Source organism: Rhipicephalus sanguineus, chromosome 6, assembly GCF_013339695.2.
Source record: "Rhipicephalus sanguineus isolate Rsan-2018 chromosome 6, BIME_Rsan_1.4, whole genome shotgun sequence".
Lineage (NCBI taxonomy): Eukaryota > Metazoa > Arthropoda > Arachnida > Ixodida > Ixodidae > Rhipicephalus > Rhipicephalus sanguineus.
This window is the reverse complement of record NC_051181.1, coordinates 74,517,864-74,530,365: the sequence shown is the minus strand read 5'-3', so window position 1 is coordinate 74,530,365 and position 12,502 is coordinate 74,517,864.

The following is a 12,502-nucleotide window of genomic DNA, read 5'->3' as shown; positions in this document are numbered from 1 at the left end:
ACAAAGCGATAGCCGATTCTACCGTTCATTTATTTCCGTCGGGAAAGTGGGAAAGCAGCAAGCCCGAGTTCGCATCGTAGCAGGTGATCGCGTCTCCATCGACGCTGCCATGTTGATTCGTGATCACAGTTATCGGCAATTACCGATACAATAAATAAATGCGTATACCTTAGATTCGAATCTTGATTAGCGTATCACGTATTCCGACGACGTAGCACATGTCAAACAAAACAGCTTTCCTAACCTTTTCGAATTTTAATGCAATTACAAACAAAACTCCGTTTTGCTGCGCAAACATGTGGTTTGTTTACACCTGTTAGCTTCCACCCGGCTGCAACCAGCTTGTGAGATGAAGAACAGTAACGTTGCTGATTTGGCCATATCCGGGATGGAAGGGAGACGCGAAGCTTTCTCATTCACGCGCCTTGCGTCGATCCTCTAGTCTGGATATGTCCAAACGGACACGTGGAACGCCACACTACGCGTAACATTTGTAGCAAGGACGGAACGCACCACAATTGTGCTTCAATTTTCGCGGTGCAGGAAAGCTGCTTTGTAGTTTTTTGCAACCCACTCATGGCTGGTATGGTAGCGCTCCAGTGAGCAACGCCCTTTGTCTGGCTCACTGTGGCAGCGTTGGACGACGACGCTCATCGCAGCAGGTGAAACTGGTCAAGCGTTTAGATGCTGAGCACTGAATGAAATAGCTAGAAAAGTGCATTAAGCAAGCGAAAATCCTCTGTCCTTAAATAAACGATGAAGCAAGACTCAGCATCGAATTTGAGTACTGCGTTCAAGCAACAACTTTCGCTACCACGTACTACGCATGTACTGCTGCGAGATGGCACTAGAGTGGAGGTAGAGAACAACGAGTAGCAGCCTGCCGTACAGCTCTTTTCTTGTTAAAAGGATGGTTGCCTGAAAACACGCAACTACATTAAACGCATCGGCATGAACACTTCATAAATTAAGAATTCTCAACGCCGTATTTTACCTTGTATTTTGTTTAAACAGTGTACATTGCTGCGAGTGCCACGCTGAATGCGTTTCTGGAACTTTTGATTGCCTACGTAATTCTATTTTAATGGCATTAGATATCTTACAGCCGCAGCATAAACTTACTAAATGCTAATGTTATTGTATTCGAATGACGTGAATACGCCAAGTGTGACAGAGACAGAATAATGCCATAAGAGGCCAATGTCCTTAGCTCCGAATGACGCTTAGACGTTCAGGTTGAGAAGGGTTTGACACAAAGAACAGAGAGAAGGGCTTATATGCTACATGTCGGACGACACTGAACATGGAACGCCCTTACGGTATATCTTCACTATCACGCATGTAAGAACTCACGTACTTTGCGTCTTCTGAAGCACACGATGACGGTCGGCTAACGTGATCGATGGACGGGGTGCTGCGAAGTGGCTTCGTGAGAATCGGCCTGAGCGGCAGCAGGACGCACGTTCACAGGTGGGCAGTAAGTCGGGCAGCTGCCCCAGTTCCTGCGCTTTTTTTTAAACTGGCCAGGTACAGGAGGCGGGCAAGGCCTAGGAGCACAGGCTGCTGGCGTCTGGAGGAGCGCAATCCGTCAGGAGGCTGCCCAGTGATCTACCCCGGTAGTCCTCTGGAACGCGACTCCTCGAACGATTTCCTCCGGCGTCTGGTTTGTTGGCTGGCCGCTGCTCGACCAGCCAGCCAGACGCCGGGCAGCGTCCGGGGCCTCTGCTGCTGCTCATGGCTTTTATTTTTTTGTCTCTGCCATCGCCACCTCGCGTGCTCCTCGCGTGTACGACGCGCCACACATGATGATGATGATGATATTCCTTCACATAAGGCTCGTACCGCTCGTACCCACACCAGAGGATGATGATGATGATGATGATGCTCCTTGGATGATGGCACCTACCCACTCAGGCCAAGAGTCGGGCGGATCATAAAGTCTGAAAATTTTAAGAGCTAATAGACGTTACTGTATCAATTAGAATGAAGCGTCGTCTTCTTTTTTTTTAATGAATCAAAAAACACCAGAGGATTGCCCATAGATAGATGAATGGATTAATAACTTTATTGTTGTCCTTGGATTGTTCATGTTAAATTTTAAATGTGCATGTACAGGTATCGGCATATATGCCGGTGCTGCCTTTTTTTTCCTGTTTTTAAGGTTGTGTGAGACTTCGAAAGGCAGTTTAAAATTTGGCTGCGCAGCAGTTGTAATAAAAGCTATGGCTGTAAAGTTTTCAAGGTATTTTAAATGCAGACGCAGGTTTCATTTTAGCTCACAGCTATGGCATCTTCCGCTTGCGACACCGGTGGCATTTTTGCGCACTCGTGCGGTGCCGTACTTTCATCTGATCACCACACGTCCGGTGCCTCACGTTCGGCTGGGCTGGCCACGAGACGAGTGCACGCCACCGCGCCCACCGTGGAGATTGACGGTGGAACGCGGCGCAGTACCGTTGTTCAGCGTGCGCTGGCAAATTATCTGGTGAGGTCCCATCAGTGCCGGCGTAACTTACAGCTGGTGCTTCTTCTGAACACGGCCGGACTGGATTAAAAACGCGCGTGAGCTTTATATAGTCCGGTCGGTCTCGCACAAGGCTACTATGATGCCGTTATTTCACCGGACACCGAACGCGATTGAAATATTACCACAACATTCATCGAGTTTGTGCAAACCTCATGCAGCAGAAGCGCCTGGAGAACAGACAAGCACACACTGGACCCACAGCGTGTCGCAAGCGTCTCTAATCGCCTGGTTTTCCGTCGTTTAAGCTGTTATCTCCAGCACGAATCTGCCATTGATAATTGTCCTCTGCTGAATTGCGACTACTGTCTGCCTTTCGCAGACGGCGCTGCTGTCGCAGATTCGAGTTTGGTGGCTCACACTTCCGTCTGGCCTGTAGCGTCGCCCGAAACTAGGGCAGTGTTTAACGTAATTTTCCTTCCACCACCACGGTGCCAGTGCGCCTCAGCCGAAGATGCTATTAGTTTCAAATTATGTTCAGTGTTCTTAATGTTTGTTTTCTTAGTTTCTCTATATATGTACTTCTTTAATAAGATTTATAATTTGCATAGCATTGCAATTTTGTACGAAGGTAGGCACTAACGCTTTACACGAAGTGAACTAAAATTGTGAGCGTACAGCAAAACCTAGATTTATATTGTTTTTTGCTACTTATGATTGTTTTTTTAATACTAAAAAAAGCCCAATGCACCTACGCTACTGATTCTAGCTCCAGTTGTCTAAATGGCAATTCTTAACACGTGCAAAGAATTCTTGTTGGCTTACGTCCGATATTTCCCGAGAAAAAAGTGCACAAACTCGAAAACCTTTGTTTTGAGAAAAGCGCAAAAATTATGTAGGGGTGCACCCTCATTTCTTGTGAACGTGTCGCAGAAAACTAACCAAAACATTATTTTTAAAACCGCGAGTGCCCAAGCATGATACATTTCCTGAAAGATAAATTAGTTCTCTTACAGGTGGCTGCAAAATAATAAAACACAATTTCTTGAACAGAGAAGTCACACCACACCTTAACCGCACAAGCCAACGAGAATTCTGCGCACAGCGACGAACTTCCCAGAGGAAGTGCCACTAAGAGAACTGTCATCCAGAAATTTTGACGGCTTGTCCATTTTCCTTCTGTGTGGGCTTCCTGCCAGAAATACAAAATGACCAAGGAATCCCCTCACTGGTGCGAGGACAACCACATTGCTACAGGTCTGTGGCATTAAATTAATACACACCGTTTTGAGGCAAACGAGTGGGACACTTCGAGTAGTAACACTCCGCCTGAACTAGTTGCCGGCATAAATCTCGGGTCGTCGCTCTTCACTCTGGGGGAAGTTTAAGAAGAAACTGAAGGCGGCTTCAAAGTATGTGCCAAGCCTGAATGAAGTGCGGAGCCTGGTGGCCTTCTTAGTTTCTCTTTATTGTTGTCTTTCTTCAAACCCCTCTCTCTTTTACGTGCGGAACATTTAGGGGTCCGGGCTGTCGTGTGCTGTCGTCGCGTGGCGTAATGCAGGCAAAACCACGTATAAAAATAGAAAGAAAGAGGCAGGATGCGAGAGTAGAAATAAATAGAGATAAAGAGAGGGAAAAAAACAGGAAAAACTGGAAGAGAGAAAAAGAAGGAAAGAGAGGAGGAAAGAAAGAGAAAACCAAAGAGATACAAAGAAGGCTGCCTCGCTCCGCACTTCCTTCAGGCTTGGCACAAGTAGTGCGACGCCGCCTTAATTTTTAACACAAATATGTTTTATGCCCGGGTCCACCAAGACTTTTATGACGTATTTCCGTCACAGAAATACGTCAGCAAAATGGACGCCGCCAAATGGCAAAGAAAAACACCTATAAGAAAAATTTCCGTAGACAGGAGTCGAACGCATGACGTCTCGGTCCGCGACAACGGCCGGCGGGCTGAGCTACAGCTGATCTGCCGCCAAAGACATAACTGAGGCTCCAGGAACGCGCCTTTTACCTTCCACACTTTCCTCTCACGGTGCTCGTGGATGGATGCATGGATGGATGGATGCTAATCAGCGTCCCCTTTATAACAGGGCGGTGACATGTGTACCACCAGGCTCGAAAAAACAAAACGCGCCGTTGCTACGACCGCCCCATTCGGCGCGTTTCCAATAGAAGTGTAATTTTTTCAACGCTTTAACACACCGAGAGGTGGTGCCTTTAGCCCAAGCCTCGCTCACAGCATCCATCCATATCGAGAAATATCTGCGACGCTCGCCTGGCTGGCGCACCGCGTTGCCCGCTCGCCCTATGAAAATTAACAGCCAGGCTAAAGGGACGACACGATGCTCTTCGCGTTTCTCTTCGCGTTTCACGACGCTTTGAAAGAGTGCATATCGAGTATCAGTGTTCGCTATGCGCTTGTTGATGACATCTTTGGGCGGGATTTACCATATGCGGTTGTTCGCGTATATGTTAAAAGCTTGAGCTACCGCAAGGGGTAAATCATGATCATGGGCTTTAGTCGTTGGTACGGAGATGTGCCACTAGGCGTCAACGTGAGTGCGCCCACATCAAGTTGTGCTAAATCTGCCAAACAACAGTAGACATTGTACAAGCTCTCATATACCATTGCACGGTAAACAATCAACTATTTCTGGTACGACACGTTTCACTTTCGCGTTATACCGATTCCTATGACAGAGGGATCAGCCATCTTATTTCTCTCTTCTCGCTTTTTATGTCTTTTTGTCTCTGCGTATTCCTCCTCCTTTCTTCCTCTCTCTTTCTTACTTTCGTGATCCTCAGTTCCCTTTCCCACCCCCTTGCTACGCTATACTATACAAGCTTATGCTATATTTTACAATCGTGTCTGCATAGCCGTGTGGTTGGACGCTCACCTTCGGATAGGGGGTACATGGGTTCGAGTCCGGCCTCGCCAATGGTTTTCTTTCCCCAAGAATTCCACTATTTATCTGCAATGGAGAAAGTGCAACGGAGTGCTAACGTTCGTGCCGTCAGCACAGCAAGAACAGTAGGCGTTTCTTCAACCACATTTCAGTGACAGCTTTTCTCTGTAGCGCTCAATCTTCGCATTCTTATATAATGGAGTACGTCACTTACGCAGATATAAGTTGTTCCCCCAATGTATCATACGGGGGCATTGACCCCGCGATGGCCGAACCACACGCTCAAAAATGTGGAACACAATTGCCCTGGCCAAGAAACCAGCGGCAACAAATAATCGCTTCCCCCATTCCGCGTAATATGCACCCGCAGCGAAACGTGGGAAGGCGGGCCAGGGCAGTGGCGATCCTCCGCAGAGCAGCAGAGATCCCTGGGGAAGATGCTTTGTCGACGCGGCCCAGTACAGGGACAGCAACATATGCTCGGTGGGTTTGGTCGACAAAGCTGGTTCGGTCATCAACGCCGCATCTTTCGAATGTTCCTCCTTTAGCGCTGCCGAGCAAGTGGCCATCGCCATCGCCCTCCTCAAGGACAAGCGTGCGAACGTATTCAGTGGCTCCTAGGCAGCCGTCCGGGCCTTTGGCGTCGGCGTCATCTCCAAGGAAGCACGCTGTATTCACGGGGACAAAGACATTTCTAATTACATCTTAACGTAGTTTCCTGCTCAAATACGCAATTTTCAAGGAGGCCCCACCAACCTCAAGTAACTTGCCCATTTCAAGGCAAGAGGTCTGACCTTCCGCGTCCACGGAGGTTCTCCCTAGCTCATGACGTTAGAACACAGAGATTAGCCAACCACCTAAAATGAGATTTCGCAGCACTTCTACATAGGCAGGATCATCTACACCCTCCTCACAGAAAATTACACACAGCCCAGGCAATTACGCATAGACTATTGCAGACAAGTTCGTATGCAAATTTGGCTTTGCTTCACAATATGTATTCAGAAACTTACAATAGAAGCTCGTGGACCCGTTGCGGGGAGGTAGTTAATTTAGAGCACATGCTCTGGCGAAGCCATTCTTCCCAGGGCAGCGATCCGAGCCAAGTGGTGCTCCGCGATCAGAAGCCCTAAACACAGGGATCAGCGATGGGCCGTCTAGAGAGCCAAAGAGGTGGCGGTCAGGCTTAGCCTGTCCGTCCCAATGTGAAGGGAGCCCACTGCGCGCTAGTGGTGTCTCCCAGGACAGTTGATCAAGTTTGACTAACCAACCAATCGCCCTTAGTTTCTCACATCCAACGCCACCGACACCAGAATTTTCGCGACAAGGGCTCTTTAACGCTATGTCGTTAAATGTATCCCATAAGTTTCAGATAAAGCATTCGAAGGTAGATGCTCAACGACCCAGAAGTGGCTTTGCGGTAAAACATTAGGCCACAAGATGGCGGACCTACACTCTAATTTTGGAGCTGTTCCTGCTCTTGGAAAGTAGAAATGCAACCACACCGTTCGAATGTTCACACTAAGTAGTATATTGACATCTTTTTCAACGCGGGGGCTTTTTATGCCGGGTCACACCATGAAGTTGTACCCTGTGTTACCAGGCCCGGAAGGCCATTATATGCACAATTCCTGGAATACCCGCACTAGCGCTACATTACCATGCTCGCCAGAAACGGAGGTGCCTCAAGGTTCGCCTTATCGCGTTAAAAAATTATGCGAGAAATCCACACTCTCTTCGAATGGGAGCTGAACTCGCGCGGCGCTGCAAGTAACTTCGCTTGTCTTTATAGCAAAAAAGTGTTTTATGCCGGGGTCCACCAAGACACTATCGGATGGGACCGTAGGAGAGGAGAAAGACGGGGGAAGCGTAGGAGAGGAGAGGGCGATACATAACACGTACTGTCGCAGCGCATTGTCTTTAGGGAGCCTTCATGTGTGCACGCCCGCTCCGTTTTTAACACTGCTTACACACTACTACGGGACGAACGGGTGCCGCTATACGGAGCTTCGCCCCTAAAAAATATAAACATTATAACAGAATAATAAAGAGGTAAAAACACAAACTGAGCTTTTGTCTCTTGGGTGGCGACGTGTGCTCACAGGGACTTAATAAGTGCTTTCAAGGTGCCAATAAAATTTGTCGAGCTGACCGATGCTCTCTAAATATCCGAATAGTAGTTTCATCGCCTGCCTCTGTTGAGTGGCGCAGGGTAAAGGGCCCAAGACACAATAATTGATAAAGTTCTTTGGGTCAGCATATGCATGCAATGTTCACAGAGCGCACGCTCTTCGACATACACTCGGCATTCAAACAAAGTATGTTCGACAGTTTCTATGGAACCACAGCTTTTGCAGTATGGACTTTCGGTTTGACCAAAGCGGTACCGTAAGCTGTTCCCATAAGCACTGTTCAGTCGAAGACAATGGTAAAAAGTTTCCAGATGTCGAAGAATTCTGCATGGAAGTCTTGTTCTTAGATGTGGGTCGGTAGGGTAGGAAAAATCATAATGATCTGTCGAAAGGTTGCAGCGCCTCTTGTTTTCTTCTGAAGCAAGTCTCTTAGCCAGCTGGGAAGCATCAGATTTAGTGAAATAGGTTCGCCTAAAATTACGGTTTTGAAATCCTTTGCGTGCCGCTTCCTCCGCTTTTTCGTTGACCAGAATACCGCAATGGGCTCGTATCCACTGATATGTGATAAAGTTACCTGTGGTAACAGCCAAGTGCAGTAAGTACGCTATATCGAATGAAATCGGGTTATGATTTGTTTTCTTTAAGAGGTTTAACGAAACGTACATTCTGGTATATGCAATGCATGGCCTGTCGTTTTTGTTCGTCACGCACTCATGTCATGCCTTTTTGGTGTATATCCAGCTAACGAAACTGCCGGAAGCGCCCCAAGGCAGTGTCATGTAAATCGCGCCGTACATGACATACATGTTATGATTTGCGTGTTAGGACCGGTCAGTAACGTTTGTCATACAGTCACGTCACGCAGTACCAGTTTTGGTGTATTTCACACTATGGAAACAGCCGTGAGCGCACCATGAGCGCGGCATGTAAATCATGCTCTACATGAAATGGATGTTATGATTGTCACGTCATCACCAGCGCTGTGTCCTGTCGTATGTGTGCCTTCGAAAGTTTTCCTGTTTTTTTTCGCGCTGTTACGTAATGAATGAATACCAACTAGCCCGGTCTACTGTACACCTGCCATTAGTGTTCATCATACGGTCGCGTGGCGCAACACCAATATTGGGGTTTGTCAAGCTAGCGAAATGGCCGCGAGCAGCCCACGAGCGTGGCATGTAAATCATTTCCTACACGACATGCATGTCATGATTGTCATGCTAACACCTGTCATTTATGTCTGTCATACAGTGTCGTCATGCAATACCAATTTTGGTGTATATCAAGCTTGCGAAACGGCCATGAGCGCACCATGAGCATGACAGGTAAATCATGCCCTACATGACATGCATGTCATGATTTTCATATTGCCGCCTGTCACTTGTATTTGTCATGCAGCCACGTCACCAAATACCACTGTGGGAGTATACCAAGCTAGCGAACCGGCTGCGAGTGCACCATGAGCTTGGCATGTATATCATGCTGTACATGAAATGCATGTCATGACCGTCTTGTTACCACCTGTCATTGATGCTCGTCGTACAGTCGCGTCATGCAATACCAATTTTGGCACAGATACATTGTACGATGTACATCGTTATTACCATGTATCTGTACCAACTAGCTCGCCTTTCAGTATTACACATGCCGCGCCACGGTGGTCTAGTGGTTATGGCGTTCGACTGCTAACCCGAAGGTCGCGTGATCGAATCCCGGCCGCGGCGGCTGCATTTTCAATGGAGGCGAAAATGTTTGAGGCCCGTGTACTTAGATTTAGGTGCACGTTAAAGAACCCCAGGTGGTCGAAATTTCCGGAGCCCTCCACTACGGCGTCTCTCATAATCATGTCGTGGTTTTGGGACGTTATATCCCAGATATTGTTATTATTTCAGTATTAGACCATTTTGGTGTTTATTAAGCTAGCGAAACAGCCTCGAGCGCACCATGAGCGTGGCATGTAAATCATGTTCTACGTGATATGCATATCATGCCTTTCATGTTACCACCTGTGATTTATGTTCTTCATACAGTGACGTCATGCAATACCAAATTTGGTACATGTCAAGCTAGCAAAACTGCCGCAAGCGCACCATGAGTGGGGCACGTATGTCATAGCGTACATGACACGGCTGCCATGATTTTATGTAACCACCTCTCATTTATGTTCGCCAAACAGAAATGCTTCATCGCACTAATTTTTTTATATATCCATATAATTAAATGGTCGCGAGCACCCCGACAACGTGTCATATAAATCATGCTGTACATGACACGCGTGCCATGATTTTCCCGATAGGACTTGTCACTTATGTTTGTCAGACAATCTTGTGACACCATACCACTTTTGGCATATATCAAATTTAAGGAACGGCCGCAAGAGCACCGAGGCCGTGGCATGCAAATCATACCATTCATGACTTTCGTGTTACGACCTATCATTTAAGCTCGTCGTACAGTCATGCTGTGCCATACCAACTTTGATATACGTCCCGTTAACTAAACGGCCAGGGCGGCACAAAGTCGTGGGCGACCAGATAGATAGATAGATAGATAGATAGATAGATAGATAGATAGATAGATAGATAGATAGATAGATAGATAGATAGATAGATAGATAGATAGATAGATAGATAGATAGATAGATAGATAGATAGATAGATAGATAGATAGATAGATAGATACGCTCAAGGTCGCAGACGTTCGCTAAGAAATGTTTCTCATTTAAAAACAGTTCATCCACCGGGAATTCAAGCTACGACCTCTTGGTCCGCGACGATAAGCGCCTGGCGGTCAACCGAGTAGGCTACCGAGGCGCATGCACACTACAAAAACGCGCCTTATGTCTCGCACACATTCTCTCTCGCATGGTGCTCTCTGTTGGCGGGTGCAGGCTGGGCTGGGTGGTGGCGCCGTCTTTGAGCGATCAAGTGAAGTAATGTGGCATAACACTTACTACAGCCCAGACAGAGAACGCTTCGGCGACGACGCAGTTACAGCATTGCCTCCGAGAGTGCGCGCCCTACAACAAGGAGCCGTCACACGCTAACACGAAGCGAAAGGCAAAGAGCATATCTTCGTTTAGGGCGAATCATAGAGTTCCATAGTAAGAAACTCTATGGGGCTAATCCCCGATGCTAGCGCGACCAGTGCTTTTCAATAGTATAGAGACGCTTTAACCATAGCCTCCGAGATTGCGCGCTCGCCATCTCGAAGGCCATGGTTAAAGCGAAAAGCACTGGTCGTGCTAGCATCGGAGATTCACCCAATACGCAGTTACGTTCTTTACCTTTCGATTCGTGTTAGCGTGTGACTGCTCCTGGTCGAAGTAGTGCAGCTTCCACATGCACCAATGGTGTTTCGCAGTCGACCGCTTCGACTGCGACAGCACCGGCTAATAAAACTACTGCAGTGAGCGCTGTGCAAGGGCAACGATCTTGACGTTCGAATGTCGTGCCTTGGTGGAGCGAGACAGATGCCAGCGAGACGTGGAACGCCTGCGTGTGTTCGCGGGCCAAGCTGCGAACCTCTGTCTCCCGCGTTGCTCAAGCGCAGTGCGGTGCGTATGCATGAGCACAGGCATAGGGTACCCTATTATTCGGGAGCGCACACCGTGCGGTTTCTCTCCTTAATTGGCGACACTTTGAAGAAGTGCATACCGAGCACCATTGTTTATTATGTGATTGTTGATGTCGTCTTTGTGTGTGAATCGCGGTAGGTTGTGTCCAAATATATGTTAAAAACTTCGATGAGCTATCCCGCAACGGTTAGATCATGATTATGTGCGCTAGTCGCCTCGATGGGGATGTGCCACTAGGCGCCAACGTTGATGCGTCCACGTCAAACGGTGCCATAGCTGCCAAACATCAAAATACATTGTACCAACTCTCATATATTGCAACACAATAAGAACTACTTTTGTGAAGGAACATTTCACTTTCGTGTTATACCGATTCCTATAACGGAGGGATCAGCCATTTTAGCTGGCTTTCTATTTGCGAATCAAACTCAACTACTCAGCTCGTGTAGACGGGTCGCGATTTCATTCTTTTCCTTCCTAGTAGTAATCAACATTTAAACACAGCGTGTAACCAATAGCAAAGCGGTCATATAGTACTTTCGATAGCGATCTAGCCAGATCGGAATAGAATTTCGCGGTCGCATTTCACTCCTCTGCGCTAACAGTGAACAGAGGGCTAAATTCGTGCATTTCAATTTCGGAAGCGCACTTACAGGGTATCGCACTTTCGTTTCGCTAAGTAGCCAATCGCAGCCGAGGCATGTGATGCATCGAGCTCGTGGGGTTCCCTGGCTCGTGTCAGACAGAGCTCGCGAGAAGAGGAAGAAACACAATAGCGTCCGGCCACGCATTCGACAAGCTCTGCACTGGTAGCGCTTTTGTCAACTCGTCATGGCTGCGCACTACTTGCCCAACCTGCGTAAGATCATCACCAAGAAGAAGAAGAAAGCAAAGCCTGCGGTAAGAGCGATGTTTTTGCTGTAAGCTCATTGATAAACAGCTGCGACGAAGACTGGCGACTGCAACGCTGGCGGGAGCTAGGCGAGCACGTAGACCAACCACATTTCTGTGTCGGGGACAGCACGCCCGATGGTCCGTTTTACAGACGGCACGCTTTCCGCTAAAGAAGCGTACGAACTACGGTACAAAGGCTGTGTTGATCGTGTCGTTCTTTGATATTGATTTACTGCCCCCGACTTTACTGGCATCGTGTCATGTTGTAACTGCGGACTAGCTCAAATTAGGTACTGTACTGTACACAACGGTCTTCTGTGGTGCAACGTCTAGGGAATCGTCCGCAATGGTCACTTAGTCAGCAAGGTGCAGCGTCGCTGCATACCTGGAAACAGGTTCGATTCCCCACCATGGCGGCCGTACTTCGATGGGGTGAATGGCACGAATGAAGGCGTACTTAATTTAGTCGCGATAGGTAACCTCAGGCGGTCGAAGTTAATCATGAGTGCTCCCCATTATCGCACACTTC